Below are 20,455 nucleotides of genomic sequence, written 5' to 3' on the forward strand. Positions count from 1 at the left end.
GAGCATATCAGCGATGAGAAAAGGCTGAATAAGCTTGGGTTGTTCGCTTTGGAGCAGAGAATCCTGAGGAAGACGTAATTTACAACGATAAAATTACATGGGTCATGGACAGCGTGGATCGACAGCAGCAATTCATTTTCATCAAACGGCTAAGGTCAAGGGAACACACTTTTAAAGTGAAGGGCTTGAGGTTTAGACAGGATGTGAGGATTGTTTTCCACTCAGACAATGTTGGGGTCTGAAGTGCACTTCTTGACATTGTAGTTGTGGTGGGTCCCCTCACAACCGTTAAAAAAAAGTATTTGGATGAGCACTTGAATTGTCTCAGTATCCACAGTTACGGGTCTGCTTGAGAAAAGTGGAACTAATGTAGACTGTGTTGAATTTCTGACGGCACAGAGCCTGTTCTTCTGAGATTGTATGATTGTAGAAGGTCAACTTAACGCAGGAATTGATTTGTTTCTGAAGGGTATATTAGCAAGTGTTACATGAGTGAACTGGAAGAGCTTCTAAAATGATGCCAATGTGAAAGCTAAGAGAAAACAGGTGCAGCTTCGTTATAGTCTGAAACTGGAGAATGAAGAAAAGGGAAATGGCAGAACTATGAAACAACTACTTCAGTTCTGTCCTCACAGAAGAAAACAAAAAAAAACATCTTGCCAGCAGTACCAGGAAACCAAAGTCTGGTAAGAAAAAGGGAATAGAATGAAATTATTAAAGACATGGTTTTGGAGAAATTATTGAGACTGAAAGTAATGGGCATAGACAACGTCAGCATAGATTGAAAAATGAAAATCATATTTGATAAACCGACTGGCAGATAAATTATGGGGAAGCAATAGAAGCAATCAATTTGTACTTTCAGAAAGATTTTTGATACCATTCCAAGCCGAGTGTGCAAAATCAAATCTTATACCATTGGGTGCTAATGTATGGATAGTGTTTCAGACTGGGAGAGCTGACAGGAAACAGTGAGCAAGAATAAAAGGATTTTTTGGAGTGAAAGGCTCGTTGGGTATTGCATGGATCAATTATTGAGCCCCAGCAAATCACAATTACATATGAAACATTGAGTTGACGGAATCAAATGTAATATTTCCAAGTCTGCTGACGGCACTAAATGATGTCGGTGAACGATGATGAGGATGTGAAAAAGCTCCAAGGTGATTGAGACAAGTGGAGTGAATGGGCGAATATTGGGAAATGAAGAGCAACGTGGATGATGTGACATTGTGCACTTTGGTGAGAAAAATGCACCAATAGCCAACCGTTTGAAAAGGAATTGGTTGAAAAATATTGATCTATAAAGGTATTTATTCTCCCATTTTATGTTTTCTTCTGCACAGACCTCCGACGTTAACGTAGGGCAGTGACTTTTGAAACTAGAAGTCAATACCGGGAATAGCACTGGCATGCTGGCCAGTTTACATAGACCCCAGCAAGTGGGAAGCAGTAAAATTGAAAAAAATATGGATCTCCTTGTGCACCAGTCAGTGCAAGCAATTTTTAGGAACAGAAAGCAGTTAGAAAGATAAATTGTGTGTTGACCTTCACTGCAAGAACATTTGAGTGCAGGAGTAAGGGTATCTTACTGCAGTTGTACAGAGCCTTGGTAGGCCTCATCTCGAACATTGTGCAGTATTGTGTGCAGTTTTGGCGTCCTTATCAAATAAAGGAAAAATCTTCCATTGAGGGAGTGCAGCGAAGGATGACGAGACTGATCTCAGGGATCACAGGCTTTGTTGTGCGAGCAGAATTTGTGCTGAATGGACCTGTATTCCCTGATGTTTTGGAAAATGAGTGGAATCTCTGTGAAACATACAAAATTCTGACAGGGTGAGAGAGGTTGGAAGCACTGATGAATATTCCCTTGGCTGGGTCGTATAATACAAGTGGTCACAGTATTAAGTACAGGCAGGCCACTCTGCATTGAGATGAGAATAAATGTCTGCACTCAAAGCTGATGAACCTGGGGAATTCTCTGCCACAAAAGGCTGTGAAAGCCAAAGCATCGAATATAAATAAGGATTGCGAGGCACTAAAGGGCTGGGAAGAAATCAGGAGTATGGTGTGGAGATAAAGAATCAGCCACCATTATTTGAGGCCGAAAACTCAATGGACCGAAGTACTTACTGCAATTCCTACTTTGTATTTTACCGACAGTCACTCACATTGAGGGATATGTAAATTGTGTGTGTAAAGTGCATTGAAAAGATGGTCGGTCTTGATGTAGAAAGGACGGAGGCTCAATGGGCGATATGGCTACTCCTTTCCCAATGTCTCTGTGTAGTCTGTGGGAAAGTTGTGTAAATGTTACCACAAGCTCTCTGATGTTAGGAAGGTGGCCTCTGCAGGGTCGATAGGAACGCGTTTCCCATTCCCTTTTCTGGTACCAAGGCTGGAACCGGGTGTTCTCATCAGTTTGATGTGTTAATACCTTGGAACACGTTGATACAATTGACTGTCTTGATTGTCTATTTCAGAGACCATTGAAGAGTTCAGCACATGTCCGTGTGTCTGGAATCACTTTTAGGTCAGACAAGGAATGCACAGTAGATGTGCTTCCTCAAAGTACATTGGTGAAGCAAATTGGTGTTAGCAATCGACATTGGGTTCAAGGTAACTATTGCTTACATCAGGTTTTAGATCTCGATATTTTATTAACTGTTTTTAACTTCCACCAACTGCCTGACCATCAGCCTGATTAAAAATCCAGTGACATTCCCACAACAGCATTGTTAGATCTCATATTTCTAATGAGTCTGAGTTGTGGGGCAGGTTCAGGTGAACTGTATTGTGATTTACCCATCAGTTACAGCACAGCAAAAAAGCCACATACAGAGCTTCAGAATGTCTTACTTTACACAGTTTAAACTTAGAGTGCACACGCACCACTCCACCTCCACGCCCGCTTTGATTACTATTGGTCAGTGGAGCCGTTGTCCTCTGTAATTGGCTCCCTGGTATAATTTAAGCATGCCTTAGCAAAACGACAACGAGAAAAACACGCTTGTGGTCTACCCTTTGTCCTTCATGATGTTTTCCAGACTCTTATTTCCTTGCTTGAGGCTTTTCACAATGGATACTCTATTCAAGTAACAACAGCTGCATTGAGTTAGCTACCAATATTTTCTGATTACTTCAGAACCTATAAAAAAATTTCATTACAGGAAATAATATTGATTTTTGACCATTTTCCAAACGGTTATGTGATTACAACTAATATTAGAATTCTGTAACTGACAAGTTGTGTCTTAATGAGTTCAGGCAATTCACATTACAATGTCTTGTAATCTCTGTATTCATTCCTCCCTGTAATGATAAAGGCGGGTTGATTTTTCCTGTATGAAACTGGTTTGAATCTTTTCCTTAATGTTTTTTTTTCTAATACTAATTCATATCTATCATTATAATTGTTGATTAAACAACTAATTTGTGTTAGATGTTGTTATCTGTGTCTTATCCATCAGCTGCGGCCTCGAGCTTCTATTGGTATCAAATATTAAATGTTATAATCTATGTATTTATGCACATTCAGCAAACTTGAGATGTTATTGTCAGCCTTATTCTGCTGCATTAACCATGGCAGCCGTTGGCCATTTTGTGCCGTTCAGTTATGGGCAGCACTAACAAACATCATCTCCACATGGGGACCTATCAGAAACCACACTGAGCAAGTTATTTCTCTGCTGCCTGACTGCTCTGGACATAGCTGAGTCGTTGTCCACATTGCCAGGTAGATGTCAGAGTTGGAGCTGGAATAAAACACCTTCCCCAGGGGCACGGCTTGTTGTGCAGCACAAGCCTTCAGTCCTATTGCAGGAATGGTGTCAGGGCCTATCGACTTTGTCGTACCTACTATGTTCAGCTGTTTCTTGATGTCCCGTGCAGCGAATCGAATTGGTTGAAGACTGACATCTGTGATTCTGTGAACATCATGATGAGAGTGATGTGGATCAAACACTCGATACTTCTGGCTGGGCATGGTGCAGATACTACAGCCTTGTCCTTTGCATTGATGTGTGGGGCTGTTCACTTATTTAGGATGGGGATATTTGTGGAGCCCTCTCCTCCAGTGAGTTGTTTAATACTCCATCACCATTTATGACTGGATGTGGTAGATCTTAGATATGATTAGTTGGCTAGGGATGACATTGCTGTCTCTATCAGATGTTAGTCCTGCTGTTTGGAAAGCAAGCAGGCAAGTGCAGGAGATTTAACGGGTTGCTATCAATTTTACGTTCACATTGTACTGATCCTGGCATGTTCAGCCGCACTTGTCACTGAACGATTGATGGTCTTGATGGTAATAGGAGGCTGAGGGATTATCCCAGGCAAAAAAGTTACAGATTCTGATTGAATACAGTTCTGCTTCTGCTGTGGCTGTTGTCTACATCACCACATGCGTGCCCAGTTTTGAACTGCAATACGTGCAATGTAATTGTGCTGCCTGTCCCCCAGTTCACACCGAGTCCCCATCGCCCCTGTACACAGTGACCTACTCTGGGTTCTGATGAGGTAACACTTCTATTTTAATATTTTTATTGTTCTGAGGGTCTTTCCATGGTGTCACATCTCCAATTTGTCACCTTCCTTAAAACGCTTTAACATATTCATCTGATCGTTTTCCCTTCCAGTGGTGTCATCGTCTGTTTTTAAAGTGAATGTGTTTCTCCCTGTTTCTCTCTCCGACCATGATTAAGAGCTCTGTAGTTTCAGTGATTCCAGCCTTATGTAGTTTCAGAACTAATGAATTTGTGCACCTTGCGCTGTCATTCACTTCCCGGTGTCATAGTGCTCCATGATGGACAGGGCGTTTGAGTAGGTTTTACACACGTCTTTGGAATTTATTCGCAAACTGAAATTGCTGAAGAAATGAAACAGGTCTGGCGGCATCTGTATAGTGAAAGCAAAGTTAATCATTTGAATCCAGTGACGATTTTTCAAAGCTCCCAGTTTCTCCAGCAATTTGTGCTTTTGTTTCCAATTTCCAGCGTCCACAGTTCTTTGATTTTTTGAAAATTTATTTTGAGCCGATTCATATCTGGAGAACAAAAAACCAAAAGAACTGCGGATGCTGTAAATCAGGAACAAAAACAAAGTTGCTGCAAAAGCTCAGGAGGTCTGGCAGCATCTGTGAAGGAGAAAACAGAGATAGAGCATTGGTTGACAAGTAGAAAGCAAAGAGTGAGGGTAAATGGGTGTTTTCTGGTTGGCGGTCGGTGGCTAGTGGTGTGGCTGAGGGATCAATTTTGGGACCGCAATTGTTTACAATTTACATAGATGATTTGGAGTTGGGGACAAAGTGTGGTGTGTCAAAATTTGCAGATGACACTAAGATGAGTGGTAGAGCAAAGTGTGCAGAAGACACTGAAAGTCTGCAGAGGGATATAGATAGTCAAAGTGAGTGGACAAAGGTCTGGCAGATGGAGTACAATGTTGATAAGACCCATTTATCCCATCTCTCTGCATTTTGATGGTTAGCCAATCCTCTATCCAAGCTAATAAATTACTCCTGAAGCCATTTGATCCGATCTTGCATATTAGTCTCACGTGTAGCATCTTACCCAATTTTTTTTCTGGAAGTCCAGATGTAATACACACACAAGATCCCTGCTATCCAGCTTGCTGGTCACATCTCTAAAGAACTCAAGTAAGTTACTCAAAGATAATTTACCCTTCAAAACAAAAGCCCTTGCTGACGCTGATGGATTGCAGGTTGATTTTCAAACGTCCTGTTATTAATTGCTTAGAAATAGATTATAACAATTTGTCTTCAATCCCAGTAGTTTCTCATTGCATTTTATTCCAAAATGATGATGAATAGTCTTAGTTCCTCCCCTTCTATAACCTCGAGATTAATTTCCAATTTCTGTGTAACGGACAAAAAAGGTTAAAAGTTCTGCTCTGATTGCTGTATAAGAGTCTTGTCTGGCTGAACGGCCTCATTCTTTTCCCGTTTTTCAAACTTGATGGGCTGAATGTCCTCCTCATGTTCCCAGGGTCACAGACTCTGTTACTTGAATGTCTCGCTCCTGTACCTAAGTCAGAGGCTCAAATTCTGAATATCCTCCTCCTGTTGCTGTGGAAGATATTTGAGGTCTAAAGGGATCTAACTGTTACTGTGTAAATTTCAATTAGCTGAAGGGTGTCTCCTGTTCCTCCATATCAGGTTCGAGATACTGAACGGTTTCCTCCTTTGTCTCTGAAATGGTACTTAGGGAGTTATTGGTCTTCTGCTGTTCACATACAACAGATAACAGTATAGTATCCCTACAGTGGCCCAGTAAGTCCACACCGACACACCTCCCCTACCCTATCCCTGCAATTTTCATAGCCAGTCCACCTAACCTGCAAATCTTTGGACTGTGGGAGAAAACCAGAGCACCCAGCTGAAACCCACACAAACACAGGGAGAATGTGCAAGTTCCACACAGACAGTCACCTGAGGCTGGAATTGAGCCAAGGTCCTGGGCACTGTGAGGCAGCACTTCTAACCAATGATCCACCATGCCTCTCGATATGAGAAAGTTTTAGGGGTCAGAGGAGGTGACAAGGATAAGAGATGCATGTACATGCCCGAGCAGGTTACAAATATATGAAAGAGTGCAGGTGCTGGAGAATGTTACAGGGTTAGGGAGTGGGTGTAGATTCTGGAGAAGGTGAGAGAGATGTAGAGGTTATCAGAGCCGTGGGAGGCTACAGAGATATAGAGGAGTATTGGTGCTGGAGAAAATCGTAGAAATGGGGAGAGTTGAAGTGGCTGGAGGAGATACAGAGTAGATGCTGAAGGAGTTTACTGAGAGAGGGATGGGACAGGGAAAGGAGGTGATGACAAAATTGGGAGCAGTGCAGCTGATGGATGAGGTTACAGAGATAGGAAGGAGTGAAATCTGGAGGAAATTCGAGGTTTTATGGGCTGGAGGAAGTTACAGAAATGAGAATGTGGGGCGAGAGACATTACAGAAATTAGTGAGGCCTGTGCATGCCGGAAGTGGTTACAGAGATTTTTTCTTCATTCTTTCACAGTATAAGGGGAGAGGTGTAGCAGCTGGAGGTTAGAGAGATAGGGAGGACTGGAGGACGTGAAAGAGATAGGCAGTATGAATGGGGCTGGCGAAGATTAGAGAAATCACGAGGCTGAATGGGGCTTGGAGGTTAGAGAGCTTGGGAGTGTGAGTGGGGCTGGAGATTTTTAGAGAGACAGGGAGGGCGAATGGGACTGGAGGAGGTTAGAGAAATGGGGAGGGTGAATGGGGCGGGGAGTTGAGAAAGATAGGGAGTGTGAATAGGGCTGGTTGGGTTAGACAGATAGGGAGGGCGAGTGGGACGGCAGGAGGTGAAAGAGATAGGAAAAGCGAATGGGGCTGGGAGTTTAGAGAGCTCAGGAGAGTTAATGGGGCTGGCAGAGGTTAAAGAGTTCAGGAGGCTGAATGGTGCTGAGAGGTTAGAGAGAAAGGGAGAGTGAGTGGGGCTGGAGGAGGTCAAAGAGATAGGAAGGGCGAATGGGGCTGGAGGATGTTAGAGAGATGGGGAGGGCGAAGGGGCTGGAAAAGGTCACAGGGATAGGGAGGGCGAGTGGGACTGGAGAAGGCTGGAGAGATAGGGAGGGATGCAGAAGGAGATGGATGTAGCAGCTGGCGGTGATGGCACGGAAAGTTAGAGGCACAGCTGGACAGTTCAATAAACACAGAATTGCACATTATTGGAGAACAAACTGTAGAAATCTGTGCCAGAGACAAGGAACTGGGTGTAACTGGAGGAGTGAGACATTAGAGGGTTTAATCGCAAGAGTCAGTGTCATGCAGGACACCAGAGGCCCTTCGGCCCCTTCAGTTGACAGCTGCAAAAATAAGAAGCACTGTAGACACTGCAAAGTTGTCGTTGCTCGTGTCTGGGGACTGGTGACAAAATTGGGAGAGCCATCCTACAGGCCAGTCAAGCAACAATGTGACATAACAAAGCCTCATGGTATCAGATCAGACTTTGACACAGAAATTTCCGGCTAAATCATCTCCCTGAACTGGTGGATCAGCGTTCGTCCACATTGAGCAGCACTTGGAGGAAGCACTGAGGGAGTGGAAAAGATGGAGAATGTATCCAGGGTGGTCCATTTCAAAACCATGAACATGAGAGAATCGGCAGCAGCATTGCTGTTCGAGATGGTTGGGTTTGAAAGCACATAGCAGCTGGGCTGGGGCAGCAACTGGTGGGAGAGGACCGACTTAGAGGGAGAAACGTACTGGAACTCATCTTCAACAATCTGCCGGATGAAGGTCCATGGATCCATGACTATATCAGTAACAGTGACTACTGCACACACTATTTCGAGAGATGAAGTCCCAGTTTTACATTGGGAATACCCTCCATCATGTGTATGACACTATTACTGTGCTAAATGGGTTGATTTCAAATAAATTTGGCAACTCAAAACTGGGCGGTAAGAGGTGATATGGATCACCAACAAGAGCAGAATTTTACTCCAGCACGATTTTGAATACCATTGCTCAGCATATCCCACACTTTATTATGACAACCAAGCCAGGGATAAACCCTAGTTCAATGAACAATACAGGAGAGCCTGTCAATAGCAGCAGCAACCCCATCTATAAATGAGGTGAAGACCACTTACTCAGCAAATCGAACAAGCAGGAAATGATGGACAGATCTAAGTGAACCCAGAGCCAAAGAATCAGATCTAATCTCTGCAATGCTGTGACATCCAGTCCTGAATGGTGTTGGACAATCAAAGAACTCACTGGAGGAGGACGGTCCACAAATATCACCTTCCTCAACGATGGAAGAGCCCAACACAACAGCAGAAAAGATAATTAAAACAGAAGTTGATGGAAAAGCTCAGCAGGTCAGGCAGCACCCGTGAAGAAAAAAAAAGATTGAACGTTTCGAGTCCAGTGACCCTTCCTCAGAACAGTCTAAAACATGAGGCTGAAATACTCAAAACAATGTTCAGACAGAAGTGTCGATGGGATGATCTAATTCAGGCTCCTCCAAAGATTCCTGGCATTACACGTGGCAGTCTTCGACTAATTCCATTCATTCTCTGTGATATGAACAAACAGCTGGAGGGACTGGATAATTCAAAGGCTGATAAACCAGCTAAGAGAGGCGATTCAGCAGGAGGTTTCCTCGTCAAAGTTTAATCTGACACCATGACATTGTTGTCATGAAAATAATTGTGTGTAAACATTAGCACATGTATTAGTACAAGGGAAGAAATAATTGTATATCTTCAAAGACCTTGCACTTAATAATCATTTGATCCTGGGTGTGGTAAAAAGTCTTATCATTTCAAAGTCCTTTACTCTGATTTGTGCACTGTTCTCATCATATTGTTATCATAAAATTGAACTGAATAAATGGGTAGATGTGTGCGTTTTGGACAATCGGAAAGTGGGCATTATCGAAGGATGTCGGCCTTCAGTAATGTGATTTTGGTGTTAACAGTTAGATTTCTGAGAATATTTCCAGAGACATTTCTATCTCCAGTCACACACAAGGATGGTGGGTTGGGAACATGCTGACCATCATTGTCGCTGGACAATTCTGTTTGGACACTGACGTGTGGAGTAACATGCGCTGGATATTGTTAATGAGGGATTCAATGTAAGGCAACACGTGCTGCAGGAGTCCATCACCTTTATAACACCTTCATTCAGGATCGGGTCCAAGGTGCACAATTACAGGGGTTAGGTGGCACACCAGAAGTCATCAACAGAGACAAACTTATGAGACGTGGTTGTTGGCAGGTCATTTTTTACACATGTTGAGCTGCATTTGGACAGCAATGAGCTCGGTGCTAGTTCATTGGCCAATCTGCCCCATGCATTACCTTGTTGTTTGGGGATCCCTCTAACAGGTCTGTTGTGAGGAATTGTGTGAATATCAGTCCAAGTCTAGCTGAGATACTCTCTGGACAGATTTAGGAGATGGCCAGTGATTTGGAGGTAGTGGTGAGGCCCGGTAGCACTGCGGCTGAATTCAGGGTTTTGTTTTAAGTTTATTTTTAACAGATTTGCTGACAGCAAGATGATGTATTCCCTGATCTGAACATGATTCAGCTGTTAATGAGAGTCACTAAATTCTGCAAGAATTAGGTGTGTGCTCTGGTAATTTAATTATTTTCACTTCAGTTGTATTCAACTGAAAAACAATGCATTTGGTTTATTTTAAAACATATAAGAATTAAAGTGATATTAACTCTTTGCTGTACAAAATGTAAAAGTGAGCTGCATTATATTTCTCACGCACTAATCAAGCAACAGTCAGACTTGGACTGTAAAGCAGGATTCTGTGAGCAGGATTCTGTCCCAGGCAACATCACCACACTATCAGCTAGTTCCTGTCCAACTGAACGGATAGAGACAGGCGGAGGATCAGCTTCTTGCTATCTCGTCACTATAGTGCTCAGCATTCATGTCTGAAAGCAACTGATTGAAAACGATGGGAATTGTTACCTCATTGTCATACCGTGCTCCTGATGTCACTCATCTAGCAAAGTCTTACCTTTCTGAGACTTCAGACTAAGCTGTGAAAAAATAAAATATCTTGATATTTTAAGTAGGACACTTTTATCCATTGATTTTAGCAGGCACTAGCAAGGGCAGACTTTATTTGTCATCACCAATAGCTCTGCAGAAGGTGACACAGAGCTGCCTTTCTGAAACTCTTCTCATTCAAGTGATGCAGGTGTATGCACAGAGCTGTTCGTAAGGATTTCCCATTTTTTTTTTTACCACCTTATAGTAAAGGAACAGCAATTTATTCCCTATCCAGGATGACATGTGACTTGAATACCAACTTGCAGAGATTGATATTCCCATTGTTCAGCTGAGGACATTACCAGGGCAGGATTCTCTTGAATTCCCATTGTTCACATTTTGTTCTGGGTCCTTGTTGCCGCAAAGAGTCAAGTACGACTGGTGGCATGGGAAGTTACTCTGATCTCACTTCAAGTGACATTGGAACATCAGCTGAAACCATAAAAAGCGAAAGTACAGAACACAGCATTTTTGAACAATATGCTCACTGACCTCACAATATTCCAAAGAAATTTTCAGCATGGACTTCCGATTCTGTCAGAAGATGATTGTCCTGTTCTTTATGAGGCTGTTTGGTTAAATGCCGTGTCAGAGGGCCAGAACGAAGTTTCACTCTGTCCAATGGCGAACAAAATTATCCCATTTCCATTGCATCAGACAGTGGCAAACACACACTACTGTCTGCTCCTATTGGACATTGATCATTTCAACCTCATCATTCACTGATGACCAATAGCAACATGGAAATCAGCAGCTTCTATCATCCTAGTTGGAAGATAAAAAGGGAAAGGAAGGGATGGGGAGGTGGGAGAAACCAGGACGGAGGTATGACATGCAGTGGGGGTGGTAGAAGAGGAGTGTGAAGGGAGGTCAGTGGAAGGGTATGTAGCAGCAGAAGGGGCAGTGCAAGGGAAGCAGAAGTGTTTTGAAGGAGGAAGAGTGACCAGGAAAAGCGTGTATTTGAAGAAGCGAGATTGATGGGCGATCAAACATTGCTGTTCAGGAAAATCGGGCTCTGGTTTCCATTGTTAATTAAGAAAATATTTCTTCTGTTTCTTTTCTAACACTTGATTCTTACTCAGATTTTACAATGACTCGGCATTTCTGTATTTCCATCAAGTGCAGATGAAATGTTTTTCTCCCCTCGTGCATTGTCTTAACATTTTTTTCAAGGTAGACACGAGAATATGGTTTGATTGTCTACAATGTGTCCATAATGTAGAATTTAATTGTATCTTTATCCTCATTACTCTAGCTCTCTCAAACAATCTTCACGAATGAGGCTGTGTCCATCCTGCAGTTGAAAAATTCCTTCAGCTCTGACTATTGCGGGGACTGTTACGAAGAACACGCTCCAGGCCCATGTAAAATATAAAAGTTTCAGTGTAAGATACCAAAAACCAACCCAACATTAATGACGTTAAAGCCTTCAGAATATGATGTGCAGAGGGGCAGAATATAAAAGGAGAATTCAACTCCATGTACAAAATACTATTTGTGTCTCCCTCATAAAAAAACTCGACTGCATCACATTGTAAATTCACCAAAATAAGAGAAACAAGAGTCTGGAATTTTCTATTCTTCCTCTGCGAATAACATCTGGAGAACAGGAAGAAATTCAAGGTTTGTTTGTGATATTCATAAATAATGATGATGAGAATGTGGGAGATGGTGGATGGAGAGGATATGATAAATAATTTTGTGGATGTCACAAAGATTAGCCGGGTGTTTCACGGTGAGGAGGACAGGACGATATACACAGGTTGTTCAGATGGCCAGATCAGTGGCTGATGAAATTTAACACTGATAAATGTGAGTTCATGCACTTCAGAAGTAGCAAGGCAAGAAAGCAAGGCAAACTCTGAAGAGAGACTAGATTTGCTCGTGATTATCTTTGGAGCAGAGAAAGTTGAAGGGGGAGGCTGATCGAAGTGTGTAAGAGCATGAGAGGTACGGGCAGGGTGAACAGAAAGGACCTGTTCACCTTCCACGAAGGGTCAAGAACAAGGGGACACACTTTTAAAGTGAAAAGTAAGAGGTTAAGAAAGGATTTGTGCAATTTGTGTTGAATCCAGAAGGTGGTATTTGCCTGAAATGCATTGTTTAGGAGGGTGGTTGAGGCAGGTAACATCACAAACTTTAAAAAAGCACTTGGATCAGCACCTAGTGGTGCAGACTCGATGGGCGTTTTCTCAATTGTATGATTCGGTGTGGTGGCAGCCATAAAAGCTCTGATGTATTCCGAAGTACTACCCAATGGCACTTGTTTTTCAGTTTCATCAACTGTGCTCAGCAAATGGTTATTTTACAAATCAGCATCATCTCATGGAGTATTGGCACTTACTCAACCTAGGACATCCCAGCTATGTCTGAAAACGTCCAGAATTTTTCAAATGGTCAGTGCAAGATTATTCCAGCTGTTTGCCACTATCATTTTAACAAATGACATGGATACAGGATACAGCTTTTCCTTCATTCGAATAAACACTTTTTGCTGTAAGGGTATCATTTCTCAAAAGAAGAATAAGCTCCTTCTTTCCACGTACGCACTTTGAGAATGTACATGTTTTCCTGCCAATTGCGAACTCCCATTCCCCTCCAGCGCTCATGAACTTGTTGACTGTTTCCATGATCTGGTTTCATGTTCCTGTGAGTCGAAGGTGCATTTCGAAAGACAATGTTTCTGTTTTTGCCAGGATTGTGAATGCTCGAAAAATAACAGACCGTATTGACAGAGGAGGAAAACACCAGCCAACCAACTATTTCCTCAGCACTGTTTCACAATCCTCAGTTCCTGCAGCAGTCTCTGTCCTTATTCCAAAATATGTGGACACCATTCAGATTTAGCTGATGAATGGCTAACAAGAATAGTTCTTCAAAGCTGCTGGGCAGTTGTCACATTCAACAGGAGGTAATCCATAAGCCCTTCTTTGATATTCCGCGAGAAGATCAACTTCCAACGACAAATATCCTGTGTGTAGCTGCTGATCAGAAATTCAACTGGTGCAGCCATGTAAAAGAGCATATCTGATGCTGGAAATTCTGTGGCGAGTAACTCACCTCCTAAAGCTCTCCAAAGCCTATCCACTATCTACAAGGAACCAGGCAGGAGTGTGATGGAAGATCCTCAGGTACCTGGATGAGCACAGCTGCAGCAACTCTATCGAGGAGAAAGTAGGCGGCTTGTTTAACACTCTATCTCCTCCAGTCAGGCTCAATGCTGGCAACACTGACACACAAGATACACTGCTGACACCTCCTCCCAACAGCACTATGTATGCACCAACACCAAATCATAAAGCCGTTGAGTTGTAATGAATGGAAACAGACCTTTCGGTTCAGCTCCTCCATGCCAACCACATGACATTCACTGGATGTGGGCATCACTGTCTGGGCCCATCACTAATTGTCCAGAGGGCAGGTAAGAGTCAACAATATTGCAGTGGGTCTGGAATCACATGTAGGCCAGACCAACTAAGGATGGCAGTTTCCTTTCTGACAGGACATTTGCGAACCACTTGGGTTTTTCCTGACAATTGATTCATGGCCAGTATTGGTCTATTAATTCTAGATTTGAATTCAAACTCCACCATCTGTCACAACAGGATTCGAACCCAGGTCCCCAGACCATTATCTGAGTCACTTAATTAAAAGTCCAGTGATAATACCACTCGAGCACTGCCTCCCCGAATCCTCCAAAGAGCGACTAACTTGTGCAGTATAACATGTCCAAGTTTTTGTCTTCATGTTTTCATTGACTTCCTTGTCAATCCATGGATGATATTTTCACCTTTATACAACTCCTCTTTCTCTCAGACAATTACTTTAATGGAGAGGTATTTAGCATTTTCCTCAATAATTGCCTGTATTCTTCAATTGTCCAGTCCTTTCATGTTTTTGCCCAGTCTACGCGGGACCACTCTCTCCTCAGACTTGTATTGTTATCTTTGCCCAACACATAAACTCTCGTGTGCGACTCTTGTGTTCCGGCTTTCAATCCGAATTTGCAGCTCTCGCATGTTGTGGTTACTCCTCCAAGCATGTACTTAACGAATAGACCACTTATCAATGCTTCCTCGTTACATAATACCAAATATAATGTAACCAGTCCTCTGGTTGTTCCTATGACATGTTGCTCTAAGAAACAATCCCTCATACACTCTGTGAATTGTTCTCCCTGCCAAACTGATTAATCCCATCAATATGCATATTCAAACCACCCATAATTACAATTGTGTTCTTCTCTCAAGCATTTGTTATTTCTGGGTTTATACTATGACCTATCCTTCGGCAGGACTGTGGAGTGGGGCTGAAAATTAGTCCTACCAAGAGGTTTATTCACTTACTTTCCATTTCTACCCAGACTGATTTATCGTTTTGTCCCCTCATGCCAATATGATTCCCTAATACAGCCTTGATATCATCCTTGAGCAATACAGCAACTCCACCTCCTGCTCCTTTTTGTCCATCCTTTCGGAATACCGAGTATCCATGGGCATTAAATCCCCAGTCTTGATCCTCCTGTAACTATGTTTCAGTGATCCCCACCAGGTCATTCCGAATTATTTCTGCTTGTCCTGTCAGTTCATCAATTTATTCCAAATGCCATGTGCATTTAGGTATAAGGTTTTAAAAGAATGTCTATTGTTTTGCTTTTCTTTTTTTTTAATACGCTCTTGTCCACTGCAGTTTCTACACTCTCCATCCTTATTTATTAATTCCTGACAATACTGAGCCTCATCTGTATTGTTCACTCTAATTCCGACGTGTTTCCGTACTGTCATTTCAGTCACTTGCTCTGCCTAATTACCCAAGAGAAGGTCAAATTTTGCTCCTTCTCGAGTAGGAACATTTACATAGTCATTTACCATGGAAACAGTCCCTTTGGTCAAACCAGTCCATGCCGAACATCATCCCAAACTAAACTAATCCCACCTGCCTGCTTCTGGCCCATATCCCTTCAAACTTTTCCTATTCATGTACTTAGCCAAATGTCTTTTAAATGCTGTAATTGTGCCCACATCCACCACTTCCTCAGGAAGTTCATTCTACATGCAAACTACCCTCTTTGTGAAAAAGCCCCTCATGTATTTTTAAAATGTCTGTCCTCTAACTTTGAAAATGTGTCTCCTTGTCTTGAAATCCCCCATCCTATGGATAAGACAATATCAGTAACCCTATCTCGACCATCCTATTTTTAGAAACTCCTATCAGATCGCCTCTCAACCTCTTACGCTCCAGTGAAAAACGTCCCAGCCTGTCCAGCCTTTCTTTCTAACTCAAGCCTTCCATACCCGGCAACATCCTGATCAATCTCTTCTGAACATTTTCCAGCTTAAAAATATCCTTCTGAAAACTGGAGAACCATAATTGGATACAATATTCCAGAAGTGGCCTCCCAACTGTCCGGTACAAGCTCCAAATAACATCCCAACTCCTACATACGAAGGATTGAGCAATGAAAGCAAGCGTGTCAAATATCTTTTTAACTACCCTGTCTCCATGTGACACAAACTTCAAAGAATTATGTACCTGCACCCCTCGGTCCCTCTGTTCTACAATACAACCCCCAAACCCATACCATGAATTGTATAAACCCTACCCTAGTTTGTTGTACCAAAATGCAATATCTCGCATTTATCCAGATTGAACTCCATCTGCCGTTTTTTCATCCATTGACCCATTCGATCGAGTTCACTTTGTAATCGTAGAAAACTTTTTTAACTGTCTACTATGCCACCAGTTTTACTGTCATCCACAAACTTATTTGCCTTCTGTATTCTCATCCAAATCATTGATATAAGTGACAGACAAAAGAAGACCCAGAACGGATCCCTGTGGAACACCCCTGGCGACAGGCCTCCAGTCCAAAAATAATTTCTCGAGCATATTTAAAAAAAAAAAATATTCACATCCAAACTTTTAACACTATGGTAGTGCCAGTCAATGTTTGGAAAATTAAAATCACTCAATATTACAACCTTATTATTCTTACATATATCTGAGATCTCTCTGTATATTTGTTCATCTGTTTCCCTCTGACTATTGAGGGGCGCCTTTTAAAATCCTGTCAGGGTGATCATTCCTTTCTTCTCATATTGATCATATCCACTGGCTATCCTTTGTCTAACTTGCTTGTTACTTCAAAGAATTCCACCAGATTTGTCAGGCATGGCCTGCTCTTGATGAAGCCGTGCTGACTCTGCCCGATTATACCGTGCACTTCCAAGTATTCGGCAGTCTCATTCTTAATAAGCGACTCTAAAACCTGACCATCAACTAGTTTCCTAACTCTGCCTCCTTCCTTTCGTAAACAGAAGTGTTGCATTACTCACTTTCCAGTCAGCTGGGACCCACCTTGACTCCAGTGATTTCTGAAAGGTCACCACCAATGCCTTTACAAACTCTTCAGCTGTCTTCTTCAGAACTCTGGGGTGTAGTCCATCTGGTCTGGATGGTTTATCCCTTTCAGACGTTTCATCTTCCCTAGCCCCTTCTCAGTGATGGCTCGTGCACTCACTTCTGCCCCGAATATTCAAATTCTGGTAAGCTGCTGCTGTCTTCCACTGTGAAAACTGATGCACTGTAACGATTTAGTTCCTTCGTCATTCCTTTGTTCCCTATTACTGCATCTCCAGCCTCATTTTCCAGCGGTCCAACGTCCACTCTTGTCTCCCCGTAACCTTTATCGATACCTAAAAGGTTCTCTTGCAGTCTTCTTTTTTATTACTAGCTTAGAATCTCATATTTCATCTTCTCTCCCGTTAGTGCTTTTCTTCAGTTCTCCTCTGCATTTTTAAGGGTTATCCAATCCTCTGGCTTCCACTCATCTTCACCAGATTGTATGTTTTTTCTTTTCCTTTTGTGTTATCCCTGGTCAGCCATGGTTGCCTCACCTTCCCCTTAGTATATTTGTTCTTCTTTGGGATGAATTTTTGCTGTGTCTCCTGAATTACTCCCAGAAACCACTGCCATTGCTGATTCACTGTCTTCCCTTGTAGACTTCTCCTTCCATCAACGCTGGCCAACTCCTCCTTCATGTCATTGCAGTTGCTCTTACTCAAATATAATACTGTTACATCTGATTCCATCTCCACCCCCTCAATCTTCACGGTGAACTCTATTATATTGTGGTCACTGCCTCCTAGGGGGCTCCTTCACCTTGAGCTCTCTAACCAAGTCTGCCTCATTACACATCACTCAATCCAAAATTGCCTCTTCCTTATTGGGCTCTATCTCATGCTGTTCCATAAAAATCTCTTACACATTCCACAAATCCTTTTTCTTGAGGTCCACTGCCAACCTAAATTTCCCAGTCTATCTGCATATTGATGTCCCCCCATGATTATTGCAATAATGCCTTTCCTAAATGTCTTTTCTTTCCCCTGATGTTTTCTTCCCCACATCCCGAAGACTGCTGGAAGGCCTGTGCACAAGATCTATCAGGCCCTCTTTTACTTTGGAGTTCCATAACTCGATCTACATGGATTCTACGCCTTGTGACTCCATCTCCTTCTTTGCTCTCAATTTAATTTCATGTCTTAGTAAAATGGCAACATCAGTCCCTCCACCCAGCTGTCTGTCTTTTTGTAGGACGTGTATTCTTGGACGTTTAGTTCCTAGTCTTGATACCCTGGCAGCCATGTCTCTGTGAAACCTACAACATGTACCTGTCAATTTCAATCTCTGCTACAAGCTCATTTACCTGACTTCGTACACTGTGTTCATTTAAGTATAGTGCCCTCGGCCCTGCATTGACTGACTCTCTTCTCAAAATTGTCCTCTTATCTGCTATGCCTGAAGTTAGATTCCTGACCCTTTCCATTCGTTCTGTCCTGTTACCTGTTGTGGAGACTCTAACCTGAGTTGAGCCCACTACTTTAGCATAATTTTCCATGCAACTGAAACACTCCCACCATGATTGTAATTTAATGTCCGAACGACAGACCCTAGTTACGTCATTCACCAGGACTTTGGGCCCTGCATGATTCAGGTGGAGTCTGTCCCATTAGAACAGCTCCGTCCTTCCCCAGTATTGATGTCAATGTCCAATGAATTTGAACCCATGTCTCCCACACCAATCTCAGTCATGTATTTACCTCTTTAACCTTGCTGACCTTGTTCCTGTCTGCTTACGGATCAGGTAATAATCCAGAGGTTATTACCTTTTTGGTTGTACTCTTTAATTTAGCCCTGAGCTGCATGTATTACTTCAGCAGAATCTCATTCCTCTTTTCTATCTATGCTGATAATACGATTGTTCCTCTCCCACTCCAAGCTCCTCTGCAGCACAAATGAGATATCCTGATCACAGGCACAACGTGTGCCACACAGCCTTTTGGACTCTTGTTTCTGGCAACAGGCAAGAGTGTCTATTTACCTGATGATACTATCCCCAATTAAAGCTATATTTCTTTTATTTTCCCCCATCTTGGGTGATCCCCTCTACCACAGTACTGTAATCAGTTTGCTCATCCTCCCTGCAGCTCCTGCTCTCATCCACACAGGGAGCAAGAATCTCGAGCCTGTTCGACATATTCAAGCGCTGAGGCTCCAACAGCACTCCCTTTGTTTTCATCTAACTGTCTCACTCATGGTCACACCTTTTTCTTCTTGACAACTGGCTGAATTTGAGCTAATTAATCTGAAGGGTCTGACTGCCTCCTGAAGCAGAGCATCCAGGTAACTCCCGTCCCTGATGTTGTTTTTATTTCATTAACAGGATGAGTGCAGCACTGGCTAGGCAGCATTTATTACAAATCCATAATTGCCCAGAGGGCAGATAAGAGTCAACCACAATGCTGTGGATCTGGAGTCACATGTAGGCCAGACCAGGTAAGGACAGCAGTTTCCTTCCCTAAAGGACATTAGTGAGCCAAATGGGTTTTTCTGACAATCGACAATGGATTCAAGGTCATCATTCGATTCTGAATTCCAGAGATTTATTGTCTTCAAATTCCACCAACTACCATGGCCAGATTCAAATCTGAGTCACCAGAACATTACCGAGGTTTCTGGATTAACAGTCCAGCGATAACACCACTAGGCCATTGTCTGCCCCATCTTGTTTGTTTCCACCTGAAAAATATTTTAATTAACTTGTCAGCTATGATTTCCCCTTCAGGAAACCATGCTGACTCTGCTTGATTCTACAATGTATTTCTAAATTCTCTACTATTCCAACTTTAATGGACTTTAAAGTATTCCCAATGACGGAGCAGGTTGTGAAATTGAACTGAATTTGTGCGTTTCCGTTCTCAGAGAAGGGAACTATGATAGCTACCAATTGTCATAAAAAAACAAATGGTGCACTGATGTCCTTCTGGGGAAATGAAAGAAAAGTGATGTATCATGTTACATCCCACCTGCTAAACTATCATCCATTGACTTTACTTGTCGATATCCATTAACAGACGTCTTGTCTTGATCATTTAATTTCCCGTTTATCTTAGTGTCATCGCCAAATGTAGTTACAGCGCATTTGTTCCATTCCTCCAAATCATTGTTATTGATTGTATACAGGACCCAGCACTGGTCTCAATGTGTCTCCACTTGTTACATTCTGCCAAACTGATCAAGACTGATTTATCCCGAATGTTTTCTTTCTGTTGATAACCAGTCCTCCCTCATTCTTGTGTGGCACATTCGAAGGGCTGAATAAGAACGATGAGTATCAGTAAGCCTTTCAGCCCCTCCACCCTGCTCCAGCATTTAATAGGATCATGGCTGATGTCATCTTGGCCTCAGCACCAGTTTCCTACCCTCTCTCCATGATCCTTCATTTACCCAATGTCCCAGTATCCACTGCATTCTGGAGTCGTGAATTACACACATTCGCAATCCTTTAAGAGAAGTAAGTTCTCCTCATCCCCACTTTTAATCTGCTCTGCCTTATA

Source organism: Rhincodon typus, chromosome 8 (assembly GCF_021869965.1).
Source record: "Rhincodon typus isolate 14 chromosome 8, sRhiTyp1.1, whole genome shotgun sequence".
Taxonomy (NCBI): Eukaryota; Metazoa; Chordata; class Chondrichthyes; order Orectolobiformes; family Rhincodontidae; genus Rhincodon; species Rhincodon typus.